Below are 27,430 nucleotides of genomic sequence, written 5' to 3' on the forward strand. Positions count from 1 at the left end.
GCTGACAGGAGGAAATTCCCAGGCACAATGTTGCTCTAGGCCTTGTTCTTATTTTAGGTTTATCAGCTCACAAGCATAGTCATTAGCATCAGGGGCTCACTGTTGAACCCTCACTCCCTCCCGGTCCCCGCCGCTGTACCTGGGAGACTATCGCTGCTCCCCTAGGGACCACGACAGAGCACCACTGGCCAGGAACCCAGTACCCCCCCTGCTGGGTTTTTAATTGTTGCCACTATGAGTATATCCAATCATTACCATGCACCCTGGACATATGTTCTGTACAGCTCCCTGTCAGCCATATATCACCTGTCATTGGTATCCCATACCAGTATCCCTCCATTGCCATTGTTGAAACACTCTGTGATCCAGAACTCCCCGAAATTTGAAGCCCAATATAATGTCATGGTCCCTTACTAGGGAATGGCATATAGCGATGGGTTTAAAGGATAGATAAAGAACTTGGATAAAGTTAGATAAAGAACTTAGATAAAGAATGTTGACTTGAAAAAATTCCACATCCTATCCTTTCCCCCCCCCCCCCCCCCCCCTAATTATTCAGCGTTTCTTCGTAGGAGTCCTAGACCACAAATAGCTGTACTTTTGTGTCTGGCTTAATTTCACTCACACATTTTCCGGGTTCATCCATGTCATACCATGTATCAGAACTCCATTCCTTTTCAAAAAAATTATTGTGATAAAATATGCATAACAACATTTACCATTTTAACCACGGTTAAGTGGTGTAAGTATGCTCACAATGCTGCGCAGCCATCACCAACCAAGTGGTCCTTGGTCCCTTTGGCGATTAGGAAGCCTGCTGGGGAAATTCACCGCTCTGGATGGCTTAGAAGAGTGTGCATTCCCTGACTCATTGATGCGTACAACCAACATCCGCCAAGGATTTTATTAGGAGTGGATAAGAAGTCGCTTAAGAAAAGGGCTATACTATGAGGTCACAGTCGCTGGAGGGACCAAGACATCAAAATGACCGAGGCAACGTGATAGTTCCACCGCAGAATTCAGGATGGTTTCATGATTCCAGATAAGTATGGGTTCTTCTTCAGAGTGATGAGGAACATTCCCAGAAATATCTGCAAACCATTCCTTTCCTAGCTTTGGTCAGAACTTAGACATGGGCCAGTTCTACACCAGTCACCGGCAAGGGGTCTATGTTCTAACTCTTAGACCAATGAGTCTGCCCCAGGCGGTGGTGATGGGACAGCTTGCCTCTAGACCCACGGCCAAAGAGGGGGTGGTGGGTACCTGAACATGGTTAGGGTTTGAAGGGGATGGGGGGTGATGCTGGGGAGGTTCTCACGTTAGGGACCTCATTCTGGCTGAGGTGAGAATTGGGGGGCGGGGAGAGGAGGACAGTGAGGGGCTCTGCAAGATGGCAGAGGGGTGCCGAGTCTTCCAACTGAACAGTGACAGCTACCACGCAGAGGAGGAACAGTTCTGAGAGCTGCCAGAAGAACTTAGGATGTTGTTTCTTCAACACTTGGGGTGGAGAAGGGATGGAAATCAACCCCTTTGGGAATCTGAGGCAAATGGTTTTAGGTTACAGGCAGAGCTTGCCACTTGGATCCATTTTAACACCAGTGTAACCTCTCTGGCAGGGAAGCTGGGCCGGTAAACACTTCGATGGGGCAAGGCTCTCGTTTAGGTGGGACATCGGGGATTTCTAATCACATCATAGGGGGGAGAGTTGGAAAGAAGCAGCAGCAGCATTTATTAGGCACTTGCCACCTGTGACTTCGGAATCACTTTATTCACTCTTCACAACCAGCCTCTGCCGCTCGGTAAGCAAAGCTGAGGTGTTGGATGCGTTGTTCAACATCCTACAGGTTGGAAAATGGCAGAGGGAGGGTTCGGCTCCCGTTTGTCTGAGCCTCAAGAGCAAGTTTCCTCCCACTGGGAACTGCCGTATTTGGTCCAAATATGGATTCCCAGGACGACCCGCCTTCTTCTTTCCGGGAATCCTGCGGTGCCATGTGGTGGCCTGAGCTTGCGCAGCTGAAGGAGGGCTGCTGACCTCAGTCCTGCCAGTTTGGGGTGCTGACAGCAGAACATTTAAGGAATGACAGCAAGTGACTTTCCGCAGGGTCATTTCCGCTCTACGATCTCCGCACAGAGGACATTCCTTCAGCATGTGTGGGGGTCGGAAACAGACGCTGTTGTGGGGGGAGCGATGCCTGGGGCAGTTCTGACAGGCAGCTGGGTGTGTGTGTGGGGGTGCACCCACATCCTGTGACATGCTTTGCTGGTGAACACACACTCTGCACTTGGCTGAAAACAAAGCAGATCCGCCAGGTTTGCATGACTCACGCTCGAACCGAAGTCTTCACCCTAAGACAGTGATTCTCACTGTAAAGGCAGATGCTGAGCGCACCAGCCACCGGGGTTATAGTGCCTGGTGCAGCTGCGCTATTAATCGGGCTTATTCGAAACCAGCACCTCCTCGGGTTCTCGAAGCAGAACACTTTGAGTGGGCCTTCACATCCAGGGAGTGTGAACATCAGAGGCGGTTTATTATCCAGGCTGCCTTACCCTTAACCTGTTCACAGATATTTATTTACTAATGAGTTTTTTCTTAAGTGTTGTGGGACAGGAAAATGAAGTGTTTGCTCTTCATTTACTAAACGATTGTAAACTCGAGTTTTTCATCAAAATAAAATTCTATTGTTTAAAAAAAAATCCCTTAGTTGGGGATCACGTTAAGTGTCCTCGGCGCTGGCACATTTGTAGGGAGTGGGAAGAAGCAGCCGCTAAGGTGAAGAGGGCAGCATGCTGGTTTCGTGTGTGGGTCCTGCCACTTCCACCGCACAGCGTTGGGCGACTTACCTTCTAGCGTTAGTCTACTCCCCTGGGAAGTGGACACAACCGTCCTACAGTGAAGAGGGCTCATGAGCCTTGAAGATGATATTCCCAAGCACAAATAGCTAGGAATTCATGACATCAGTCTTAGCTGCATGGTCCCCGCTTAGCTGAGTTCCTGTTTTCTCCTTCCCCGCTTTGTTTTACATTAAGACATTTAGGGAAGTGGATGTGGCTCAATGGATAGAGCATCCGCCTACCACATGGGAGGTCCAGGGTTCAAACCCTGGGCCTCCTTGACCCGTGTGGAGCTGGCCCATGTGCAGTGCTGATGCGCGCAAGGAGTGCCCTGCCACACAGGGGTGTCCCCCGCATAGGGGAGCCCCACACGCAAGGAGTGCACCCTGCAAGGAGAGCCACCCCGCACGAAAAATGCAGCCGGCCCTGGAGTGGCATCGCACACACAGAGAGCTGATGCAGCAAGATGACGCAACGAGGGGAGAACACAGATTCCAGGTGCCGCTGAGAATACAAGAGGACACCGAAGAACATATAGCAAATGGACACAGATAGCAGACAATGGGGGGAGGTGGGGAAGAGAAATAAATAAAAATAAATCTTTAAAAAAAAAATTCATTTCTTCCTTTAAAGGACAAACCCATTCAGTTGAAACGATGCGTATTATATATATGTACCTGTATGTGTGTGTATATGTATTCACTGGTGGCTTAGGCCCCCTCTCCCATCACCTTTTTATTTTGGAATCACCCTGCAGGAGAACGTTCGTTAGGGAGAGCCTGACAGTGTGGGTGAAGCAGAGAGCAGGGATCAGGATTCCTCACCTCTGTTTCTGACTCAGCTCTGACTAGACAAGGGCTCACGGGAATGTTGTCTCCAGATTCCGAGTCTTCCAGGCTTGGCTGGGCGCTCTCGGGGGCCCTCTCTGAAGAGCGGATTGGAATTCTGGGGATGAAGCAGGCTGTGCTGAGGCGAGAGGCACGAGACAACCCCTTGGCTCAACCTTGTGGAAGTTTCTCTGGGTTGGCTGATACACCTTCAGAGGGATGCTCTCCCCAGCACGAGGCAGACGGGGCCTGCAGACCTACACGTTTCCAGGAAAACAAGTTTTCTCCCTGCTCTCCAGACACGTGGCATGTGCGCTGAATACGTTTACACACCGCTGACCTCTAAGGGAGCGGGTTTCCTAGCTCGTGTTGATTCCAGCTAAGACTGTTACCTAACGTGAGCTCGTCGAGGCACTAGTGACCATCCTTGTTTCTCTTGCACTCAGGGATGGCAGGGGAAGGGGTATGATTCCAGTTCACAGAAGCATCGTTTTAACCAATGATGTGGGACAGCGCGACGTTTCTCAAAGCGAAAAGCTGACCAGCTAGATATGTTTACTTGGGTCCAATGCTCTTGGCTGTGCTTGGAATTCTAGCGTGTTAGAGATAGAAGCAGCTGGAGGGAATTCCAGTGCAATTCCTTTTCCTTCTCTCACACCAAGAGAATCATTTATAGTTCTTGGTCCTCTTGTAACTAAAAAATGAACTATGGGGAAGCAGATGTGGCTCAACTGGTAGAGCATCCATCTACCATATGGAGGGTCCAGAGTTTGATCCCCAGGGCCTCCTGACCCATGTGGTGAGCTGGCCCCCGTGTAGGGGTGCCCCATGCACAAGGAGTGCGCCCCACAAGGAGAGCCACCCCGCGTGAAAAAAGCACAGCCCGCCCAGGAGTAGCACCGCACACGTGGAGAGCTGACACTGCAAGATGACGCAACAAAAAAGAGACGCGGTTTCCCCATGCCACAGGATAATGCAAGTGGACGCAAAAGAACACACAAGTAAATGGACACAGAAAAGACAACAGGGGGGAAGGCGAGAGAAATAAATAAAAATAAATCTTTTTTAAAAAAAAGAACTATGGATAAAATACATTACCCTCAGGGAGCAGGCGTGGCTCGGTGGTTGAGCGCCTGCCTCCGCCTGTACGAGTGTATATAGATTACCCTTGAGAAATTTTTCACGTAAAGAAAGCCACCTGTGTAGGAACACACATCGTCCCCAAGTGGACTGAAGGAGTATCTCAGATGGGATTTTTTTTTTTCAGTAAGAAAGTGAGAAACTTAAATAATCTGTCTTCTGGGAAATTTACCAGTTTAGTTGTGTCAGGGGTTGTCACATCGGGTTCACCTGGGAGTTGGTTCTTCTCGCCTGCTAAGAAGTCGGGGGGGGGGGGGGGGGGGGCATTTGGCCAGCAGGTGGCGCCAGAGGCTTTCATTAGAAAACAGCACTGCCAAAGGCCAACCTTGGGTGCCTTTTCTCTGCTGGTAACAAAAGCCTTGTAAGTGAGTGCTCCCGGTTCATTCACCCAAATTCAGGAAACATGTGCTTTTCTTATTTGGTAACTCTTTGGCAGTGCTCGGTTCTAGTTCAGAGTGAGTTATTTCCTTGAAGTTTGTTAAAAGGGAAGTATGGATGAAATGAAAGACTGGAAACAAAGCTTTATTAGGGTTTTCCAGACCAATTAAAATCCAATCTCTCAACCCGCAAACCTTTCCATCTGCTCCTTCTGGGCCTGAGAGGGCCCAAATAGCTGTATCCTGGGACAGCGGGCTGCTGATGGCTGGATTTCCTTTTGTTTTTTTTAAAAAGATTTATTTATTTATTTAATCCCCCCCTCCCCTGGTTGTCTGTTCTTGGTGTCTATTTGCTGCGTCTTGTTTCTTTGTCCGCTTCTGTTGTCAGCACAGGAAGTGTGGGCGGCGCCATTCCTGGGCAGGCTGCTCTTTCTTTTCACGCTGGGCGGCTCTCCTCACAGGCGCACTCCTTCTGCGTGGGGCTCCCCTACGCGGGGGACACCTCTGCGTGGCAGGGCACTCCTTGCGCACATCAGCGCTGCGCATGGCCAGCTCCACACGGGTCAAGGAGGCCCAGGGTTTGAACCACGGACCTCCCATATGATAGACGGTCGCCCTAACCACTGGGCCAAAGTCCGTTTCCCATGGATTTCCATTTGTTATCGCTTGCCCCACAACCTTATTTTCATCAGATTCCAAACCAGGACGTTTACGGTTGGTTTAAAGTTTTGTTCTGTTTAGAAAGGAGAGTGTTACAAGGCTGCATACCTGCTCCAGGCACTGTTTTGTGGGGTTTTTTTGGAAGGGGGACCCTCTTGCTTTCCCATGTGCATGGTCAGGGGATGATGTTTTTCTGCCTCCTCAGTCATCAGAAGAAAATGCTGCCAAACTAAAGATCCTGAGAAACATTGGGCAGTTTATGCCAAATTTTAATTCTTCTGAGAATGAAAAAAAAAATAGACCTGTGCATTCATTTTTTCATTTATTCTTTTGACAAATATTTATTGAGCATCTGCCATGCTGGACATTATGCTTAGGAGCTAGGAATAGACCAGAGGTGGCTCTTGGGCACTTGTAGTCTTAAGGCAGCATCTGGGACTTACCAAGTCACCCACATGCACGTTTAGCAGCAAACTGAGCTCAGCTCTAAGGAAAGGAGCACTGCCCATGGTATTGCTGAACCAAGGAAGGTGACCTGCACGGGAGGCGGGTGGGAGTAGCGGAGGTTTCCTGAGAACGTGACCCTTGAGCTGAGGAAGGGTAGGAATTAACTAGGTGAAAGGGTGGGAGGTGGAGGGTAGAGTGTCCAGACCAGGGAACAGCAAGTTCAAAGGCCCTGGAGTGGGAGGGATAATGAAGAACTTGAGATATGGAGATGAGGGTGCAGGAGGAGCTCAGCAATGGAAGGCGAGGGTGGATGCTGGCACATGAGTGAAAACCCGTGTGAGTTTTGCACTCTTCTCTGTGTTTATTTCCAAAACTGAATCAAAGCAAAAACAAGGCAAATACACATGCATGCATGCATGCACCAAAGCTCTGTTAACCTCTTGACTTCTACTAGCCCCTGCTTTTATAATTGTCTGTAGTGTTGTTGGCTTGGAGTCGGTGTCCAATGATTGTTTTTAAAGTTTGGACATTTTCCTTTCTCTAGGACAGTGACCCATGGAACTGTATGCGAGGACCTTTGGAAAGGCTGAGGAAGAAATTTTACAAAACATCCTTGCAGTATTAGCAGAATACTCAACCGTTCTTCCCCCACTGCCCACCACCACCTCCCTTTAATGGGATGTGGAAAAGTGGATGGACTTGGGCTTAGAAATGGCTCCAACTTTCTGACATGATCGCAGCCTCAATTTACCACAACTGGATTTCTTTTTTCAGTTAAATTTGTCAAGTTGCACCAGGAACCCCATGCTCCACCCTCAGTGATCCTGGCAGCCCGTCTATTCTGAGGACCTAAAAGTTCTGCTGCCTACCAAGATAACCAGATCCGTTTTGCGTCTGACTGCCCAGTATAACTCCCTGCCTCCGCCACCTTGGCACCTGGCCAAGGTCATGGGAATCAGGAAGCCCTTTTTAATGGCACCATCTCCCACCAGTAACCTGAGCCCACAGAGAACAGCCACCAAGCTCATTTTCCAAGATGCTGGCATTGCCCTCCCCAGAATGTCTATCTCAGGTTTTGATGATGGGATCGTCTATAGGGCTAAATCTACAGCCACATTCCTAACTTTCCACGCCTTTGAATTGTTTTCTTACATTAAACCTCATCATTTCTGGCATCTCAACTTTCCCTAAGTCTTCTTTTGCCACCAAGCAAACTATGAGAACCACTCTCAGCTGCTCAGACTAGTGCCACCGAACTTACCCTGATCAAAATTAGGTGTCTTCGTCTTTGATCAATAACTCTCAGGATCCCTTTCTTCAAGTGTTCCCAAATCTGTGCCAATAAATTAGTCAAGTCCTGTAATTCTTTTGGTGGGTGCATCTTCTCTTCCTGGATTTGACTTGGTAAATTTTCCCTCATTCCCAGGGGAATGCTGGAGTCTGGCTTTAGTTACAGGTCTGGGGACATCAAGAATTGGAGTGTATAGATGTGTGTGGGAAATACGGCACGAGGAGGGTCACTTCCCTCTTCCAAGGTAACTAGTGTCCTCTTGGAAGAGGTAGCAGTGTCTCAGGCCAGCCATGAAATTGCTAATTAGACTAGGAAGAAGGGTGACAAGAGGGGACTTTGTGTGTGCTGGGGGTTGTGGAAATTGGAGGCTTCAAATGCTCCTACACATTCCCGTTCCAGTTCACAGGGTACCACTCTTTTCTGATCAACATCTTTACAAGCATAAGAGAAAGCTTATGAAGACTTGAATTCCACTGATAATGTCATTTGGCAACCCCAGATCCCAGTTTGCCTTTGGTTTTCAGCAGCCCCAGCCCCATTCTTTTAGTGTAGTTATAGGAAATCCCTGGTCTAAGCCCATGACTAAGCTTTTCATCTTTCCTTAAATGTCAGGGCTTCGCCACAGCTCTTTTTATTTCACACGTGCCAGACTCCTCACTTACCCGAAGGCTTCTCCTTACCCAAAGGCTTCCTCTGGCCATCTCCAGCACAGCAGACCTGAAGTGCAGAGACGTGGCTCCGCTGGAAGATGATGGGAATTGATGTGCAAACGTTTCAGCTGTCCTGTCCCTTTGGGTGGGATGATTCTAAGGCATCTGTTTTACACTAGTTCCTAGAGCTCCCCCACGAGATTGAGCTCCAGGTGCTTGAGCTTCAATTGCCAGTGGCAGGTAATGCACCCTTTGCCAGCTTCCTTCTCTTTCCTGTTCCATTTCCCTATTCCCTTTGTGGGTGTTTCCTGGGATCGCCTCCCAAATAAACTACTTGCATTTGAATTCTTGTCTTACGTTCTGCTTCCAGGCAAATCCATACTGTTCAATTTGCCAAAGACTGCCAATGCAATAGACCAGAAATGGGTTGGCTTTTACAATGGGGAATTTATTAAGTTAAAAGCTTACAGTTCTGAGGCATGAAATGTCCTAATCAAGGCATCATCAGAGATGCTGTCTCGTTGAAGGTTGACTACTAGTCATCTTAGACTCTTGCCTCATGGCAAGGCAAATGGTGGCTCTCCCATTCTGACTTCTCCTCCAGGCTCACCTTCTCCCCGAGCCCAGCTGTAGATGATCAGGCACATGGGGTGTCCACTCATCTCTCCCCTCTCCTCTAGGCCTTGTTGCTATTCTCCTTTGGGCTGCTCTATATGTCGATTTTCTCTCTCTTGGGTTCATTGATTTCAATTTCTAGAAGCTTCTCTCTGTCACTGCCACTTTTTTCTGTGTCTGTGAATTTTTTATTCTTCTGTTTATAAAGGACTCTAGTAAGAGGATTAAGACCCACCCTGGATTGTGCCCTACTGGAGCAATCTAATCAAATGGTCTTCAACTGCTCTAATCTAATCAAAAGGTCCCACCTACGATAGGTTTACATGCACAGGAATGGATTAGCTTTAAGAACAGGATTTTCTGGGATCTACCCAGCTTCAAAGGGTCACATACACCAAGACAGGACCTTATAGCAAGGATCTTGGGTAGCTCACAGATGGATGAGGATCCCTGTTGCGAAAATGGGTAGGGAACAAGAGGCGCTAGGCAGAAGGTAAATTGTCATCAGTTCACAGGAACATCTGTATAAAGCAGAACTATACACACAACACATAAACCTATATACAGTCTATCTGTTGTATTACAATTTTGTGGGTAGGCGGTGGTTAAGGGGAAAAGGATCTTAGGGGAAAAGGATCCTGAGGAGGGTGATGATGACAAAAGGTTGAGAAAAACTGCTCTAGGCACTACTGCCCAAGTGCTGCATTGATGCCACTTGATGATGGTGCCACTGAATTTTAAACTGTTATTTATTCTTAGCATCACTCACTCAAGGACCATAGTCTGATGGGAACATCTGATTGGCAGAGCACATGTCACATGACCTGGCCCTAGATGTAATGGGGGGGGACATCTGGCCCCTTCTTCATAGCCGCCAGAGTCCAGCTTCCCCCAAGATTCACAAAATAGGGGAGTTTTTCCCTTTAAAATTTGAAATATAATTAGGTATTGGGTAGCCCCCAAGTGCTAAGAGTTTACTTCTGAACAAGGACTCTATTTTGGGAACGGCTGGTCCTGCCTGCTGCCAGAAAGTTGAATTACTCAGAGGTACTTGTATGGAGACGTCAGACATGGTCTTGGGTTATGAAAGTTTATCAGAGGTTGTACATGCTGTTTTTCAGAGCAGCTTTTAGAACAAGAGGAACTTAGTCTGCTTGGGTGTCTTGAGTGAAAAACATGAGATAAGATAGCTGTTCATTTTGATGCATCCCTGAATTCTAAACTTCAAGCATGCACACATATACATTTTGGGAATTGGGACTTAGAATTACTAATTCTCCAGATGTGTCCCTGTGATGTGGTGCAAGACCACAAGTCTGGAGATCTCAGCTTTGCCACTGGGCTGCTGGGGGATCTAATCAAGTCCCCCAACTTTTTTGGTTTGCATGATGACAGTGTTGAATAACTGATTTCAAGGTCTCACCAATGCCTAATATATAACAAGGGGGTAGGAAAAGAAGATGGTGGAATGCAAGAAAGGGAGTGTAACAGTTTGATATTGTTATCCAACTGCTACACAAAAATGGATACTGGATTATGTTTGTAATCTAGTCTGTACCTGGGTGTGATTAAGTTATGATTAGGGCTTTGATTGAATCACGTCATTAGGGCTTTGAGTTCCCACCCCTTGGTGGGTGGGGACTCACAGATAAAAGGCATGGCAAAGGACAGAGCTGAGGGGTTTTGGTGTTGGAGTTTTGATGTTGGAGTTTGAAGCTGAAACCTTAAGCTGGAGCCCCAGAAAGTAAGGACACAGAGGAAAGAGAAGCCAGCCCCACAAGAGAGGAACCCTGAACCCAGAGAGAAGTAAGACCCTGGAACATAGGAACCCAGGAAGCCTGAACCCTCGCAGATGTCGACAGCCATCTTGCTCCAACACGTGGAAATAGACTTTGGTAAGGGAAGTAACTTATGCTTCATGGCCTGGTATCTGTAAGCTCCTACCCCAAATAAATATCCTTTATAAAAACCAACCAATTTCTTGTATTTCACATCAGCACCCCTTTGGCTGACTACTGCAGGGAGGGAGAAAGGAAAGATTTGTTATGGGCTTTCCAGGTGTCATGTCATGACCCTTTAAATCTTCCAATAATACTAAGAGGCAGGCATTATTATTTTCGTGGCATGGTGAGGAAACGGAAGTTCAGAGAGGTTAAGTAACTTGCACAAGTTCATACAGCAACCAAATAACATTCAAAATCCAGATCTGTCTGGCTCTGAAATTTACGTACTCTCCCACAAACCCCATTGTGCCATGCTCTAGGGGAAGCGTTAGAGTCAGTTGCTGTGCGCTTAGGTATTTTCCCTGAATTTGGGAAATACCCTGGGTGTGTCTCACATTGCTCAGAACCTAGGCCACCTCTCCTGGCATGCATGGCCTCGTCAGCACCCCATATTTACCCCTCTTTTCTCCCATGTTTTCAGTTTTCCTTACACCCACTGAAATGCTGAGTCAGGAAATCCAGGCCCTCAAGAATAGTTGTTGACGATACTTTGTTAATATGCAAATATATGTTAGCAGAGAGGGATAAAGTACAGGAAGGCCTTTCTGCCTTGAAGCTGTGGAATGTAACAAATGTTCCTTTGAATATGTTATCTCTAAAGCTGACCGCCAGAGAATCCGTGGACAGGGCTGAAAATCATTCGTTCGTGGTAGGTATGGCTTCTAGTGCAGCAGCAAAAGTCCTGGGCCATGAACCAGGAGAGCTGAGTACTAGTTCCAGCCCTGGCAAGGAGAGTGGGTGCAGAGTGACAAGGAGGAGGGAGAGGTGCTGAGCAGGCTCTTCACTCAGTCTCATCCCCCACGGGTGGACACCAGGTCTACCCCAGGCTAGGGTCATTCACTGGTTTACGCATGCGATTATCTGGGTGGAGGTTAAAAGGCAGACTGAATTAAAATCTTGGAAATTTGGTTAGAAACAAATGACCAGTGGCCTTCCCTCCCTCCTTCCCTCCCTCCTTCTCTCCCTCCCTCCCTCTCTCCTTCTTTCCCTCCCTCCCTCCCTCTCCTCCCTCTCCTTCCTTCCTTCCTTCCTTCCTTCCTTCCTTCCTTCCTTCCTTCCTTCCTTCCTTCGTTCCTTCCTTCCTTCCTTCCTTCCTTCCTTCCTTCCTTCCTTCCTTCCTTCGTTCCTTCCTTCCTTCCTTCCTTCCTTCCTTTAAAATCAACTTAATTGAGGCATAATTTACCTACAATAAAATGGATTCATTTTAAGTTACTCCCAGTTTGAAATGTGTACATCCAACATAACCAAGAAAAATGAATTTTCCATCATTCCCACAATTTCACTCTTGTCTCTTTGCAGGGAATCCTTCTGCCTCCACAGCCCCAGGCAAGCCATCTGCTTTCTATCACTGTAGATTAGTTTAGCCTATTTTAGAATTCCACCTAAACAGAATCACATAGTATGTATTCTTTTGTATCTGGCTTATTTCACTCAGCATGTTCTTTTGTTTTTTAAAATTCATCTATGTTGCAAGTATCCATAGTTATTTCTTTAGCTCATTCCTTTTTTATTCCTGAGTAGTAGTTCATTGTATGGATAGACCTCTGTTTATCTGCTCACCTATTGATGGATGTTTGGTGTTTGGCTCTTATACATAAAACCATTTTGAACATTCACGTAATAGTCTTTTTCTATGTGTTCATTTATCTTGGATAAATACCTGGGAGAAGAATTTCTGGGTTGAATAGTAAGTATATATTTAAACATAAGAAGCCAAACTTACCCAAAATATATGATTTTATACCCTCACCAACATTCTGGTTACTCCATATCCTTTCCAACCCTTGGTATTGTTAATCTTTAAAATTTTAGCAATTTTAATGGGTATGAAGTGGCGTCTCATTATGATTTAAAATTTAACCTTCCCAACACTCATGATATGTTTTCATTTGCTTTTGGTCATCATACATTTTCTTTTTTGAAATGTTTTAACCATTAGTAAAACTTTTTATTTTCTTATCATTGAACTGTAAGAGTTCTTTATAAAAGTCCTTTACCATATATTTATATATATATATAATGCAAACAGTTTGGCTCTGCCTGATGTGCCTTTCAGATAGTAGAAGTTTTAAATTTTGTTTAAGTCCAATTTATCCATTTTGTTCTTTATAGTTACTGCTTTTAGTGTCCTAGGTTTCTTTTGCCTATCCCAAGGTCATGAAGATTTCTTTCTAGAATTTTTAAAGATTCAAGTTTTTACATTTAAGTCTATCTTCCATTTCAAGTAAATTTTTGTGAATGATGTGAGGTAAATTTGAGCTTAATTTTTCCCCACATGAATATCCAGTTCCATTTGTTGATAAGGCTATCTTTCCCCCATTGAATTACATTATAACTTAGGTTAAAAACTATTTTACCATGTATGTATGGGTATATTTATGGACTTTCTATTTTGTTTCATTTCTCTCTTTGTCTTTCCTTACACCAATACCACACTATCTTGATAACTAAAACCTTATATTAAGTCTTAAAATCAGGGAATGAAAATCTTCCAACTTTGTTCTTCTCTTTCAAAGTTTATTTGGCTACTATAGGACCTTTGCATTTCCCTGTAAATTTTAAAATCAGTTTGTCAACTTATTTGAAAATTTCTACTGGGATTTTTATTGGGATTGTGTTGAATTCTTTGATAAATTTAGGGGGAATTGATATCTTAACCATATTGAGCCTTCTAATACATGAACATGAATTATCTATTTATTTAGGTTTTCTGTATTATCTGTAAGTCCTCTCTTGTAGTTTTCAGTGTTATCTGTCTTACATATATTTTGTTAAACGTATCCTCAAGAGTTTCATTCTTTTGTCTTCAAAAAATTTTCAATTTTGCTTGTTCAATGCTAGCATATGATATATAACTGATTTTTTTTTACACCCCCCCCTTGTGGCTTGCTTGCTGTCTGCTCTCTGTGTCCATTCACTGTGTATTCTTCTTTGTGTCTATATTTATTTAGTTAGTTTATTTATTCCCCTCTCCCCTTGTGGCTTGCTTGCTGCCTGCTCTCTGTGTCCATTCTGCTGCACACTCTTCTGTGTTTTTACTTGTCTCCCTTTTTTGTTGCATCACCTTGCTGAGTTGACTCTCCACGGCACTTGCCGGTTGGTGGCTCCCTGCAGCTTGCGGGTGAGCTTGCTTTCACAAGGAGGCCCCAGGACATGAACCCAGGGCCTCCCATATGGTAAATGGGAGGCCAACTGATTGAGTCACAGCTGCTTCCTATACAGTTGATTTTTTTGTGTATAAACCTTGTATCATATGACCTGGCTATATTCACTTACTTGTTCTAGTAGCTTTTTTTGCAAATTCCATAGAATTTTCTATGGAAAATCTTAGATCCCATGGGGCAGATGGGTGTAACTGTCTTGTTTGCAGTTGTAGATAATCTCTGTTTTTTGGGGGATGGGTGTTGTCCATCATCATCCTTTAGTTAGTTGTTCTGGGTGAGTCCAATGACTTGGAGGGTAGGTGTTGGATATAGCTCTGCTGAGATTCAGGGCTCAACTGGCTTATGAACAGCAAGAAGATTTAAGTCTCTGTGTCCCATATTCAATGGGTACAGGGCTAATCGTGGGTTTAAACAAAGGGCGCATAAGAACCATGTGTAGGAAAATCATAAATGAGTCAAACTCTGATGCATTGGGGAGCTAAGTTATCATATATTCCAAGCAAGAAACACTGATAGGGTGCAGATTCTGACCTGCCTGTAATGTCCAGATGTCTCTAGAGCCCTCAGAAGTACCCCTAATTGAGGCCTTGTTTACAGTGGCAGTCAGTAAGATTGTCCTAAGATGTGCATAAGTGTAACCTCTGGAATGACCTCCTGACTCACTTTGAAATCTCTTAGCCATAAAAACTTTTTTGTATTTAATACTTCCCTCTTTTGGTCAAGGTCTTTCTGCAAATGCAGCCCTAGTCAGCACTTGGTAATAATTCCTTGGTGCCAGGGAGGCTCATCCCTGGGGTCATGTCCCATGCTGGAGGGAAGCTGGTGAGTTTATATGCTGAGTTTGGCTTAGAGAGAGGTTACATTAGAGCAACAAGGAGGCTTTCTGGTGATAACTCTTAGGCAATATATAATACTAGGCTAAAGGTTTCAATTTCATAAGAATGAGGTTCACAAGTACGAGCATCACTATCAAGGACCTGGTGTAATGGTCTGTCCTCCTTCTCTAGGCACTGCCCATGAGCTCAGGGGATTTTGGCACTCTTTTAGGAAATGTAGTAGGACTTCCCAGGATGGTGACTCAATATTCCATAGGTCATTGTGTGGATCTGTGTCCACCAAGACAACATCCTATGACCATGTGAACACATTCCTATTTGATAGAGGCATGCCCCAGGTGCACCCCTCCCCACACATCCCCCCACCACTGACACCCTGCACCAGTGATTCCCTCCTGCTACAGGTGTGGCTCTTCTGCAATCCAAATCCACCCCAAAAGAAAAGCCAAAAAAAGTAATTAAAAAATAAAAAAGAAAAAAAATATGAAAAAGAAAAAAAAAATTTTGCATTGTCTTTTATTCCTATAAGATCTGTTTTCTCTTATGTACAGTGACAATTTCTCCTGTATGTTCCCCCACTGTCTTTTTTTTTTTCCACTGTATTTTCAAAGAAGTTTCAGGTGACAGAAAAGCCACATAGAAACCATAGGGGATTCTCATAAACCCCCCCTTTACACCTCCCCCACCAACAGCATCTTACATAAGTGTGATACATTTGCCACAATTGACAAACACTGAAGCACTGCCATTAACCATGGTCGATAGTTTACATTATCATTCACATTCTATATCATATACTTTTTTAAGTTCTTACAAAATGCATGTCAAGATTGAGGAATGAACAAGCATAATATGTCTACTTTAGTCCAACAACGGACTAAAGTAGATGCGGACTAAAGTAGATACATTATTGCTATAACAATGGAAGATGTTGTAACATTGATATCAAGGCAGTGACAACCAGAGGTTCTGAGGGGAGGGAGAGGGAAGAATAATTGCAACATGGGGCATTTTTGGGACATTCAAGTGGTCCTGCATGACATTGCAATGATAGACATAGGCCATTATACATTTGTCAAAACCTATAAAATTGTGCAGAGTGAAGTGTAAACTATAATGTGACTATAAACAATGGTTAGTAGCAATATTTCAATATGTGTTCATCAGTTGTAACAAATGTACCACACTAATGAAAAAAAAAAGGTGTTAATGGGGGAAAAGTGTGGAAGGGGGAAGAGGTGAGGTATATGGGAATTCCTCTATATTTTTGATGTAACATTTACATAATCTAAACTTATTTCAAAATAAAATAAAATAAAAAATAAAAATGTCCTGTACCTATCATTGCAATAGCACGGCGAACAACTCCATGCCCTAAAAATGCCCCATGCTCCATCTATTCTTGCCTCCACCTCCCCTTGGAACACATGGTAACCACTGGGTTGCAATTTTTGAAGAATTAGGTTCACAGTTACATGCATTAAGGTTGAGAGCTTGCATATTGTTCCATCTTCTTTTATTAGTCACTGCCTATGTATTTGAGAGACTCTTGCCCCTCTATTTGAAAACATAGCAGGACTCCCCAGGATGGGAGTTTAATATTTATTGTTTATTGTGTGGGTCTCTACCCACTGAGATATGACAAAATGAACACTTTCATATTCCTAGAGGGGGGCCAATGTGGTTCATTGGTGAAGCACTGGCTTCCCACATACAAGGTAGGGGGTTCAATCTCCAGCCCCCGTTGCTCAAAAAAACACACAAAAATACAAACAAACATATTCTTAGAAGCATGCCCCAGGTGCGTCCTTTCCTGCATATTCCCCCACTCCTGATGCCCTGCACCAATAACCCTCCCCTGCTGTATTTGCTAAAAGAACATTCCCATCATTGTAGTTTTAACCACAGACCTACAAGTCCACAGAGTTCACCTGTTTCTTCTTCTAGCCCTCCCTCCAGTTCCAATGGATAGTACAATCCAGCTCCCCATTCACCCTCACATTCCAGCACCATTGACCCCACTCAAATCCCTGCACCACTATCACCCCTATCCACTGCCAAACTACCCCCTTCCTCCTTATCATAGGTTTTGCCCATATTGAGCATTGGCTCATCACACTCTACTCCCTTTCTCCTGATAACCTATCTTCCAGACTCTAACAATATGAGTCTGCTCAATTTGCTTAGGTCATATCAGCAAGATTATGTAATATTTGTCCTTTAGTGACTGGCTTACTTCACTTAAAGAAAGGTCTTTAAGATCCATCCATGTTGTCTCATGTGTCAATACTTCATTCCTTCTTACCCCTGAGTAATATTCCATTGTATCTGTATACCACAATTTGCTTACCCATTCAACTCTTGGCAATAGTGAATAATGCTACTATGAATATTGGTGTGCATTGGTCTATTTGTGTCTCTGCTTTCAATTCTTCTCAGTATATACCCAGCACTGAGATTGCTGAATCATATGGCAGTTCTCATAGTTGCCTGAGGAACCACCAAACTGTCCTCCACAATGGCGGCACCATTCTATATTCCCACCAGCCGTGAATAAGGGTTCCCTTTCCCCCACGTCCTCCTCACCACTTGCAGGCCTCTGTTTTTTTAATAGCTGCCAGTCTCATAGATGTAAGATGATATCTCATAGTTTTGATTTGCATTTCCCTAATAGCTAGTGATGTTGAGCATTCTTTCATGTGCTTTTTAGCAATTTGTATTTCCTCTTTGGAAAAATGTCTATTCAAATCTCTTGCCCATTTTTGAAGTGGGTTGTTTGTCTTTTTTTTTTCAAGATGTTGATTTTCTTTATATATGCTGGATATTAGGCCATTATCAGATAAAGAGTTACCAAATATTTTCTCCCATTGAGTAGGCTGCCTTTTCACTTTCTTGACAAATCTATTTGAAATGCAAAAGTTTTCAATTTTGAGGAGGTCTCATTTATCCTTTTTTTTTTTTCTTTTGTACTTGTACTTTGGGTGTAAAGTTTATGAAGCCATTTACTGTTACAAGATCTCATATAGGCTTCCCTATGTTATCTTCTAGGAGCTTTATGGTCTTGGCTCTTACACTTCGATCTTAGATACATCTTGAGTTAATTTTTGTATAGGGCGTGAGATGGTGATCCTCTCTCATTCTTTTGGATATGGATATTCAGTTCTCCCAGTACCATTTCTTGAAGAGGCCATTCTATCTCAGTCAATGGGCTTGGTGGCCTTGTCGAATATAGGTTGACTGTATATGTGAAGATCTATATCAGAACTCTCAATTTGGTTCCATCGGTCAGTAGCTGTCCTTGTGCCAATACCATGCAGTTTTGACCTCTGTAGCTTTGTAGTGTCCTTTAGAATAAGGCAGCATCATTCCTCCAATTTTATTTTATTTTTCAGTATGTTTTTGCCTGCCTTGTACTTAATCTTGGGAGAAACGTCAATCTTTCAGCATTCTGCATGATGTTTAGGTAAACAGTTTTCATGGATGACCTTTATCAGAATAAGGATGTTCCCTTCTTTTCCTAGGGCATTGGTAGTTTTTATAAAGAATGGATGTGAATTTTATTGGGATGCTTTCCCTCTTTTATTGGGATTACCATATATTACCCTAACCTTGCATTCCTGGGATAAATCCCATTTGCTCATGATACCATGACCTTTTAAATTTTGCTGGTTTTGACTCGCTATTCGTTAAGAATTTTAAAATTCTCTGTTATGAAGAATATTGGTCTGTAGTTTACAGACCAACGGTGAATTTACTTATCTGATTTTGATATGGGGATAATGCTGGCCTCAAATAATAAGCTGGAAAATATTTCCTATTTCTTTATTTTCTGAAATAGTTAAAGTGAGATGTTTATTATTTCTTCATTAAATTTGATAAATTTGCCATTTGGTTCTGAATTAGCTTTCCATGGGAAATTTTTAAATTACAGATTCAATTTAAAAATATAAAACTTTAATGATTATTTAATTATTCTTTAGTAAGTTTCAGTAGTTTTTATTTTCTAAGAAATTTGTCAGTTTCACCTATGCTTGGTATAAAGTTAGTAATAGTTTTCTCTTGTTATCTTATTAATATCTGTAGGATCTTTAGTATTGTATGCTTTTGCATTCTTTATATTGGAAACTTCTAAAAATCTCTTTTCTCTCTTTTTTTTTCATTTTAAAAACAATTATTTGAATGATATTATTCATACATGAACATACATAAGTGTATTGTAAAAGTTGTGAACTTAGAAAACAAACATGCATATCATACAGACTCCCATACATCACCTCACAACAAACACCTTGCATTGTTGAGAAGCATTTGTAACAAATTATTAATATGAAAAAGCATCTTCAAAGTATAGTCCATATCTTACATTTGGTGTATATTCCCCCCAACCCATCTTATTATATTTTTGTTCATAAACCATGTAATCTATTTAAAGTGTAAAATCAATAGCATTTGGTATAATCACTGAGTGGCACATTCATCATTTCAATCAATATTAGAGTATTTGCAGTTCTTTGCAATAAGTCATCTTCACTGTCTTCACTTTCATGATCTGAAGATGCCCTCTGCTTTTTAGACTGTCCCCAGGCAGGTACTGTGCCCATGGCATGCTGAAATTATCTTTAACTGTGGGCAGCTGTGGGCCTCCGGGAGGGTCGACGCAGATGGCCGGGTGAGCTCTCCGGACGGGGGCTGCCCCACGGTCAAAGGAGAGGAGGGGGGTCGGCACGAAGCCGTTGGGCCCTCGCTCTCTCCGCTCAGGCACGGGGGACGCGCGGTGCAAGCAAAAACACCACGGAGACGAGGTCTGGGCACAAGTCTGCTTTATTGTAGAAGGGGACATGGTTTTATAGGGTCTAGGGATACATAAAGGGACTTGATTGGTGCCGGCGGGTGCTGTTGCTTGCGTAGACGGTTACTGGACAGTAGGCGGTTACTGGACAGTAGGCGGTTACTGGACAGTAGGCGGTTACTGGACAGTAAGCTGGCTAAGGGGTTAGGAGCAAGGGAGGGGAAGGGGAAAGTGTGGGCTGTCTAGATAACGGCTAGGCAGAAGATGGAGAAGGAGAGAAGGAGGGGCAGCACTGGCTGCCAATACTGGGCGGGAAGGAGACGGGGACATTTAACTCTCTTTTGTAGCTGTTCTTTTGCAAGTTTACTTTCACTGGTATTTTTCATATCTTTCCCAAAGTGATTGTTCATCATGCCAACCATTTCCTCATCTTCATCTTCTTCATCCACCCAAACTGGCAGCTTGTGAGGTGGAAATTATCTTTTGCTTCATTCTTGTATTAGTCAGCCAAAGGGGTGCTGATGCAAAAGAACAGAAATTGGTTGGTGTTATAAAGTGTATTTATTTGGGGTAGGAGCTTACAGATACCAGGTCATGAGGTATAAGTTACTTCCCTCACCAAAGTCTATTTTCAGGTGCTGGAGCAAGATGGCTGCCAATGTCTGCAAGGATTCAGGCTTCCTGGGTTCCTCCCTTCCTGGGGCTTGCTTCTTTCCTCTGTGTGCTTACTTCCTAGGGCTCCAGCTTAAGGCTTCAGCTTCAAACTCCAACATCAAAAACCCTCAACTCTGTCCTTTGCCATGCCTTTTATCTGTGAGTCCCCACCCACCAACGGGTGGGTACTTAATGACCTACTGACACAAGAGGTTTACTTGATTAAGTAATAAACCTCTGAATCCAATATAATTTTATTTGCCCAGAGGAAAAGACCAGTTTACAAACATAATATAATATTTCTTTTTGGAATTCATCAATAATATCAAACTGCTACAATTCTCTACTTCTGAGGCACTGGATTCTTCAGGGACAGCCCCACAGACATCCTCATCATCCAGCTCCTCCAAACACTGCTGCGTCCTCCTGTGCTGCCACAGTGTGGCAAGGAATTTCCTCTGGGATGAAGGAGCAGTCTTGAGAGTTGCTCCTCCTGGCCTTTCTCTGCTTCTATTCTGGCTTCTTTCGGTCTCTCCCAACAGGCATCTTGAAGGTAAAGAACTGTCAACAAGCTAATGCTGAATGCCTTACTACTGCACAGATCTTATCCATGTAGGTCCATCTTTGTGCACAAGCTGTGATGGTCACCAGATTATATAGCACTCAATCTCTGTTTCAAGTTGATGGAAAAACAAATCCTAAAATCCAGATCATTTATTTGGAAAAGTTTCCTATTTTTAAGTCCCATTTCAGTGCTAATGGAGAAGAGATTTTAGCCACAAGTATTCATAGCAAGGCCCTTTATGTCTATGATATGTTGGCTGGAAAGTTAATTCCTGTGCATCAAGTAAGAGATTTGAAAGAGAAGATAGTGAAGAACTTTGAAGTCTCACCACATAGGTCCTTCCTGCTTATAAATTGCATTGATGGTTATTTTTATTTGCTGTGGATGAAGACTAAAGAACTGATTGGTAGCATGATAATTAATGAAAGGATTGTGGCATCAATATTTTCTTCAGATAGTAAGAAGATGTATGCCCCCTCGGGGCATGGTGAAGTGTATGTTTGGGATGTGAACTCTAGGAAGTGCCTTAACAGATTTGTTGATGAAGGCAGTTTGTATGGATTAAGTATTGCCACATCTAGCAATGGACAGTATGTGGCTTGTGGTTCTGATTGTGCAGCAGTAAACATAGACAATCAAGATTCTTGTCTCTAAGAAACAAACCCAAAGCCCATAAAAGTGATAATGAACTTGGCTTTAGGTGTTCCTTCTCTGACCTTCAATCCTGCTACAGAAATCTTGGCAACTGCTTCAGGAAAAATGAAAGAGGCAGTCAGATGGGTTCACCTTCCTTCCTGTACAGTATTTTCAAACTTTCCAGTAGTTAAAAAGAGGAATATTTCCCGTGGTGATACCACGGATTTTTCTCCCAGAAGTGGATATTTTGTTTGGGGAACGAGAAGGGCAAAGCCCTGATGTATAGGTTGAACAATTACTCACACTTCTAAAGAGATATTTGAAATCCAGGTGATCCTCAAGAGAAGCCCATCCTGATACAACTTTTAAGAAACTTTCCTGAATATGTGATAATGGATGAATAGTGATTTATTGAGCCAGCTGTGTTTATTTAAGTTAACAGTCTTAATAAATACCTGGCAACTTTTGGTAGGAAAAAAAAGAGTATTTTCATTATCAAAAAAACACGAAACAAAAACAACACCCACTATCATACACATATGCTAGCTCTACTAATTTCAAATCCTATCATGTGCTTTGACTATTTCTATTCAATTCCAAACATTTACAAACAACTTTTTACTGTTTCTGCACAGATCAAACTTCAGATTTCCTGTCTCTAACCATTCTATTCTCTTGTGATTTATATTCTAGCTATTAACTCCATATAATTTGCTCATTATATTTAGTTAGTAATATCAAAATCATATAATATTTGTCCTTTTGTGCCTGGCTTGTTCACTGAACATAATGTCCTCCAGATTCATTCATATTTTCATATGCTTCATGACTTCATTTCTTCTTACAGTTGAATAATAGTTCATCGTGTGTATATACCAGTTTGTTTATCCATTCATTAGATGATGGACACCTGGGTTGTTTTCATCTTTTGGCAATGGTAAATAATGTCGCTATGAACATCGGTGTGTAGATGTCTGTTCATGTCACTGCTCTCAGTTCTTCTGGGTATATACCTAGTAGCCATATTGCCAGGTCACATGGTAGATCGATACCTAATTTCTTTAGGAATTGCCGAACAGACTTCCACAGTGGCTGTACCACTCTATATTCCCACCATTAGTGGATAAGCTTTCCTCTCTCTCCATATCCTTTCCAACACTTGTAGTTTTCTGTTTTGTTAATAGTGGCCATTTCAGTAGGTAGCTTTGATTTGCATTTCCCTAATAGCCAGTGATGCTGAACACTTTTTCATATGTTTTTCACCATTTCTCTTTCTTCTTCAGCAAAATGTCTATTTAGGTCTTTTTCCCATTTTTAAATTGGGTCATTTGTCTTTTTATTGTTCGTAGGATCTCTTATATATCATGGATATTAGACCCTTGTTGGATGTGTGTTTCCAAATCTTTTCTCACATCGAGTAGTCTACCTTTTTCACTACTTCACAAAGCCCTTTGAGGTACAGAGATGTTTTATTTTGAGGAGGTACCATTTATCTACATTTTGTTGTTGCTCATGTTTTGGATGTAAGGTTTAAGAGATTCCCCCACCTACTACAAGGTCTTGTAGATGTTTCCCTACATTATCTTCTAGTAGTTTTATGGTCCTGGCTTTTATGTTTAGGTCATTGAACTATTTTGAGTTGATTCTTGTATATGGAGTGAAATAAGGGTCCACTTTCTTTTTTTTAATTATTTTTTAAGATTTATTTATTTCTCTCCCCTTCCCCCCCTCCCCCCCCCCCCCCATTGTCCACTCTCTGTGTCTATTTGCTGTGTGCTCTTCTGTGACCACTTCTATCCTTATCAGCAGCACTGGGAATCTGTGTTTCTTTTTGTTGCATCATCTTGTTGTGTCAGGTTTCCATGTGTGCGGTGCCATTCCTGGGCAGGCTGCACTTTCTTTCGCACTGGGTGGCTCTTTTTATGAGGCACACTCCTTGCACATGGGGCTCCCCTACACGGGGACACCCCTGCATGGCATGGCACTCCTTGCATGCATCAACAGTGTGTATGGGTCAGCTCCACACGGGTCAAGGAGACCCGGAGTTTGAACCGTGGACCTCCCATGTGGTAGGTGGATGCCCCATCCATTGGGCCAAGTCTGCTTCCCCTCCACTTTCCTTCTTTTGGTTATGGTTATCCAGTTCTTCCAGTATTTGTTGAGAGACTAGTTCTGTCCCAGAAAAGTGGACTTGGTAGGCTTATAAAAAATGAGTTGACCATGGAGGTGAGAGCTTATTTCTGAACTCTAAATTTGATTCCATCGATCAATATATCTATTTTTATGCCAAAACCATGCTGTTTTGAACATTGTAGCTTTGTAATACACTTTAAGTTCAGGAAGAGTGAGTCATTCAACTTTGCTCTTATTTTTTAGGATGTTTCTGGCTATTCAGGATCCCTTTCCCTTCGAAATAAATTTGGTAGTTCATTTTTCTGTTTCTGTAAAGTAAGCTGTTGGAATTTTAATTGGTATTGTATTGAATCTATAAATCAATTTGGGTAGAATTGACACTTTCATGATGTTTAGTCCTTCCATTTGTTTAGGTCTTCCATTTGTTTAGGTCTTCTTCGATTTCTTTTTGCAGTGTTTTGTAGTGTTCTGAATACAGATCTGTTACATTCCTGGTCAAATTAATTCCTAGATATCTGAGTGTTTTTGTTGCTGGAATTTTTCTTGATTTCCACAATGGCTTGCTTATTACTAGTGTGTAGAAACACTACTGATTTTTGCATGTTGATCTGGTATCCTGCCAATTTGCAGAACTCTTTTATTAGCTCAAATAGCTTTGTCATAAATATTTCGGGATTGTCTATGCATAGGATCATGTCATCTGAAAATAGTGAGTTTTACTTCCTCTTTTCCAATGTGGATACCTTTTATTTCTTTTTACTTCCAGCACAATTTTGAATAACAGTTGTGACATGCACCATCCTTATCTTGCTCCTGATCTCAGATGTAAAGCTTTTGAATTCTCCCAATTGAGCACAGATGTTGACTATGGGATTTTCATACATGCCCTTTATTATGTTGAGGAACTTTCCTTCTAAAACTATCTTTTGAAGTGTTTTTATCAAGAAGGGATGCTGGATTTTGTCAAATGCCTTTTCTGCATCAATCAAGATGATCATGTGGGTTTTGTCACTTCAATTTATTAATGGGGTGTATTATGTTAATTGATTTTCTTATGTTGAATCACCCTTGTATACCAGGAATAAAACCCACTTGATCATGGTGTATAATTCTTTTAATATGCTGTTGGATTTGGTTTGCAAGTATTTTGTTGAGAATTTTTGCATCTATATTCATTAGAGAGATAGGTCCGTAATTTTCTTTTCTTGAATATTTTTATCTGGCTTTGGTATTAGGGCAATATTGCCTCTATAAAATGTGTTGGGTAATTTTCCCTCCTTTTCCATTTTTTTTGGAGGAATTTAAACATGCTTGGTATTAATTCTTCTTGAAATATTTGGTACTTATAGAATTCACTTGTGAAGCCTCTGTTCCTGGACTTTTCTTTGTTGGAAGATTATTGAAGACTGTTTCAATGTTTGTTGTGATTGCTTTGTTGAGTTCCTGTGTTTCTCATAGAATCAATGTAGGTTGTTTTTGCATTTCTATGAATTTGTCCATTTCATCTAGGTTTTCTAATATGTTGGCATACAGTATTGATAATATCCTCTTTTGATCCTTTTTATTTCTGTGGAGTCAGTAGTAATGTCCCCTCATTTATTCCTGTTTTTATTTTTTTTGCATCTTCTCTTTTTTCTTTCTTAGTCTTGCTAAGCATTTGTTGATTTTTTTTCTTTTCTCAGAGAACAAAGTTTGTTGATTTTCTCTATTATTTTTTGTTGTTAATTGTTGTTCTTAATTTCATTTATTTCTGCTCTTATCTTTGTTCTTTCTTTCTTTCTTTTGGCTTGCTATGGGATTGGTTTACTGTTCTTTTTCTAGTTTCTCCAGTTTTTCAGTTTAGTCTTTGATTTTAGATCGTTCTTCTTTTTAAATATAGTCATTTAGGTCTATACATTTCCCTCTCAGCAGGGTCTTCACTGTATCCCATAAGTTTTGATAAGTTGTGTTCTCATTTTCATTCATTTTGAGATATCTACTAATTTCTCTTGAAATTTCTTCTTTGACCCAGTGATTCTTTAGGAGTGTGTTGTTTAACCTTCATATATTTACAAATTTCCCCTTTCCCACCTATTATTGATTTCCAGCTTCATTCCATCATGATCAGAGAAGGTGCTTTGCATAATTTCAATCTTCTTTAATTTATTGAGAGCTTCATTGTGGCCCAACATATGGTTTATCTTTAAGAAAGATCCATGAACACTTGAGAAGAATGTATAACCTGCTGATTTGAGGTGCAATGTTCTGTATATGCCTGCCAGGTCCAGCTCATTTATCATACTGTTCATATTCTCTTTCTTTGTTGATCTTCTATGTAGTTTTTCTATCTATTGATGTGAATGACATGTTGAAGTCTCCAACTATTATTGTAGAGACATATATTTCTCCTTTCCATTTTGTCAGAATGTATCTCATTTATTTTGGGGCATAGAGTCTTATGATTGTTACTCCTTTCTGATGGATTGTCCCATTTATTAATACATTTATTATCACTTTTTTTGCATTTATAGTCTTTTTGTCTGACCAGTATAGCTATCCCTGCTCTCTTTTTGTTACTATTTGCATGAAATTTCTTTTTCCCACCCTTTCACTTTCAGTCTATTTGTATCCTTGGGTCTAAGGTAAGTCTCCTGTAGATAGCATATGGATGGCTTATGTTTCCTTATCTATTCTGTCAGCCAATGTCTTTTGATTGGGGAGTTTAATCCATTAACATTGAATTTTATTACTGTAAAGCATACTTACTTCAGTCTTTTTATCCTTTGGCTTTCATATGCCATATCTTTTTTTTGTCCATCTTTTTACCTTTTTGGTTATCCTTACTCATAGTCTTCACTTCTACATTCTCCTCCAAGCCTCTTTCTCTTTTCTTTTCTGGCTGCAGACTTCCTTGGGTTTCTCCTGCAGAGCTGAATTCTTGTTTATGAACTCTCTTGCTTTCTATTTATCTATGAATATTTTAAATTCACCATCATATTTGAAGAACAGTTTTACCAGATAAAAGAATTATTGGCTGGCAGTTTTTCTCTATTACTAGCTTAACTGTATCATACTACTGCCTTCTCACCTTCTTGGTTTCTGAAGTGAAATGTGCACTAAGTCTTAAGGGAAGTCCCTTGTATGTAATGTTTTGCTTTTCCCTTGCTGCTTTCAGAATTTTCTCCTTACCTTTGGCATTTGGAATTCTGAATATTATGTGTGTTGGGGTAGTTCTAGTTGGATTTATTCTAATTGGAGTATGCTGTGCTTCCTGGACACATATATTCATGTTTTTCATGAGAGTTGGGAAATTTTCAGCCATTATTTCCTCAAAAAATCTTTGTCTCTATTCCATTCTTGTTGCATTCTGGAACTCCCATAATACATACTCTGGTATGCTTCATGTTATCACTCAACTCCCTGAGCCTCTGCAAAACTTCTTCCATTCTTTTCTCTCTGTGTTCATCTCTCTTTTCAATTTCAGCTGTTCTTTCCTCTACATCACTGATTCTCTCTTCCATGATTTCAGATCAGCTGTTGTGTGCCCCTATTGTAGTTTTAATCTTACTTGTTGTGTCTTTCATCCCCATAAGCTCTGTTATTTTTCTTTCCAAGATTTCAAATTTTTCTCTGTGCTGACCCAATGTTTTCTTAGTGTCTTTTATTTCTTTAGCCATATTGTCCTTCAACTCCATGATTTGATTTAGGAGATTTTTATGAACCTCATTGAATAGCTGTTTCAAGTCCTGTGTCTTATCTGGAGCTTTGATTTGTCCTTTGCCTGAATCACATATTTCTTTTTCTTAGTACAGCTTGTAATTTTTTGCTAATG

At 42.0% G+C, this 27,430-nt stretch overlaps 1 long non-coding RNA gene and 1 pseudogene across 1 annotated transcript in view; both read left to right on the forward strand.

Annotated features, from left to right (window-relative positions):
• LOC131275325 (uncharacterized) overlaps nucleotides 1-8,569 on the forward strand; it is a 50,410-nt gene extending 41,841 nt beyond the window's left edge. Inside the window, exon 3 of the long non-coding RNA XR_009182749.1 lies at nucleotides 6,828-8,569. This is a non-coding gene — a long non-coding RNA (uncharacterized lncRNA). The remainder of the gene's footprint in view (nucleotides 1-6,827) is intronic.
• Nucleotides 8,570-16,634: 8,065 nt separating this feature from the next.
• Nucleotides 16,635-21,797, forward strand: LOC101413022 (U3 small nucleolar RNA-associated protein 18 homolog pseudogene; annotated as a pseudogene).
• Nucleotides 21,798-27,430: the final 5,633 nt, after the last annotated feature.

The sequence above is a fragment of the Dasypus novemcinctus genome, chromosome 22, assembly GCF_030445035.2.
Source record: "Dasypus novemcinctus isolate mDasNov1 chromosome 22, mDasNov1.1.hap2, whole genome shotgun sequence".
In the NCBI taxonomy this organism is placed as follows: domain Eukaryota; kingdom Metazoa; phylum Chordata; class Mammalia; order Cingulata; family Dasypodidae; genus Dasypus; species Dasypus novemcinctus.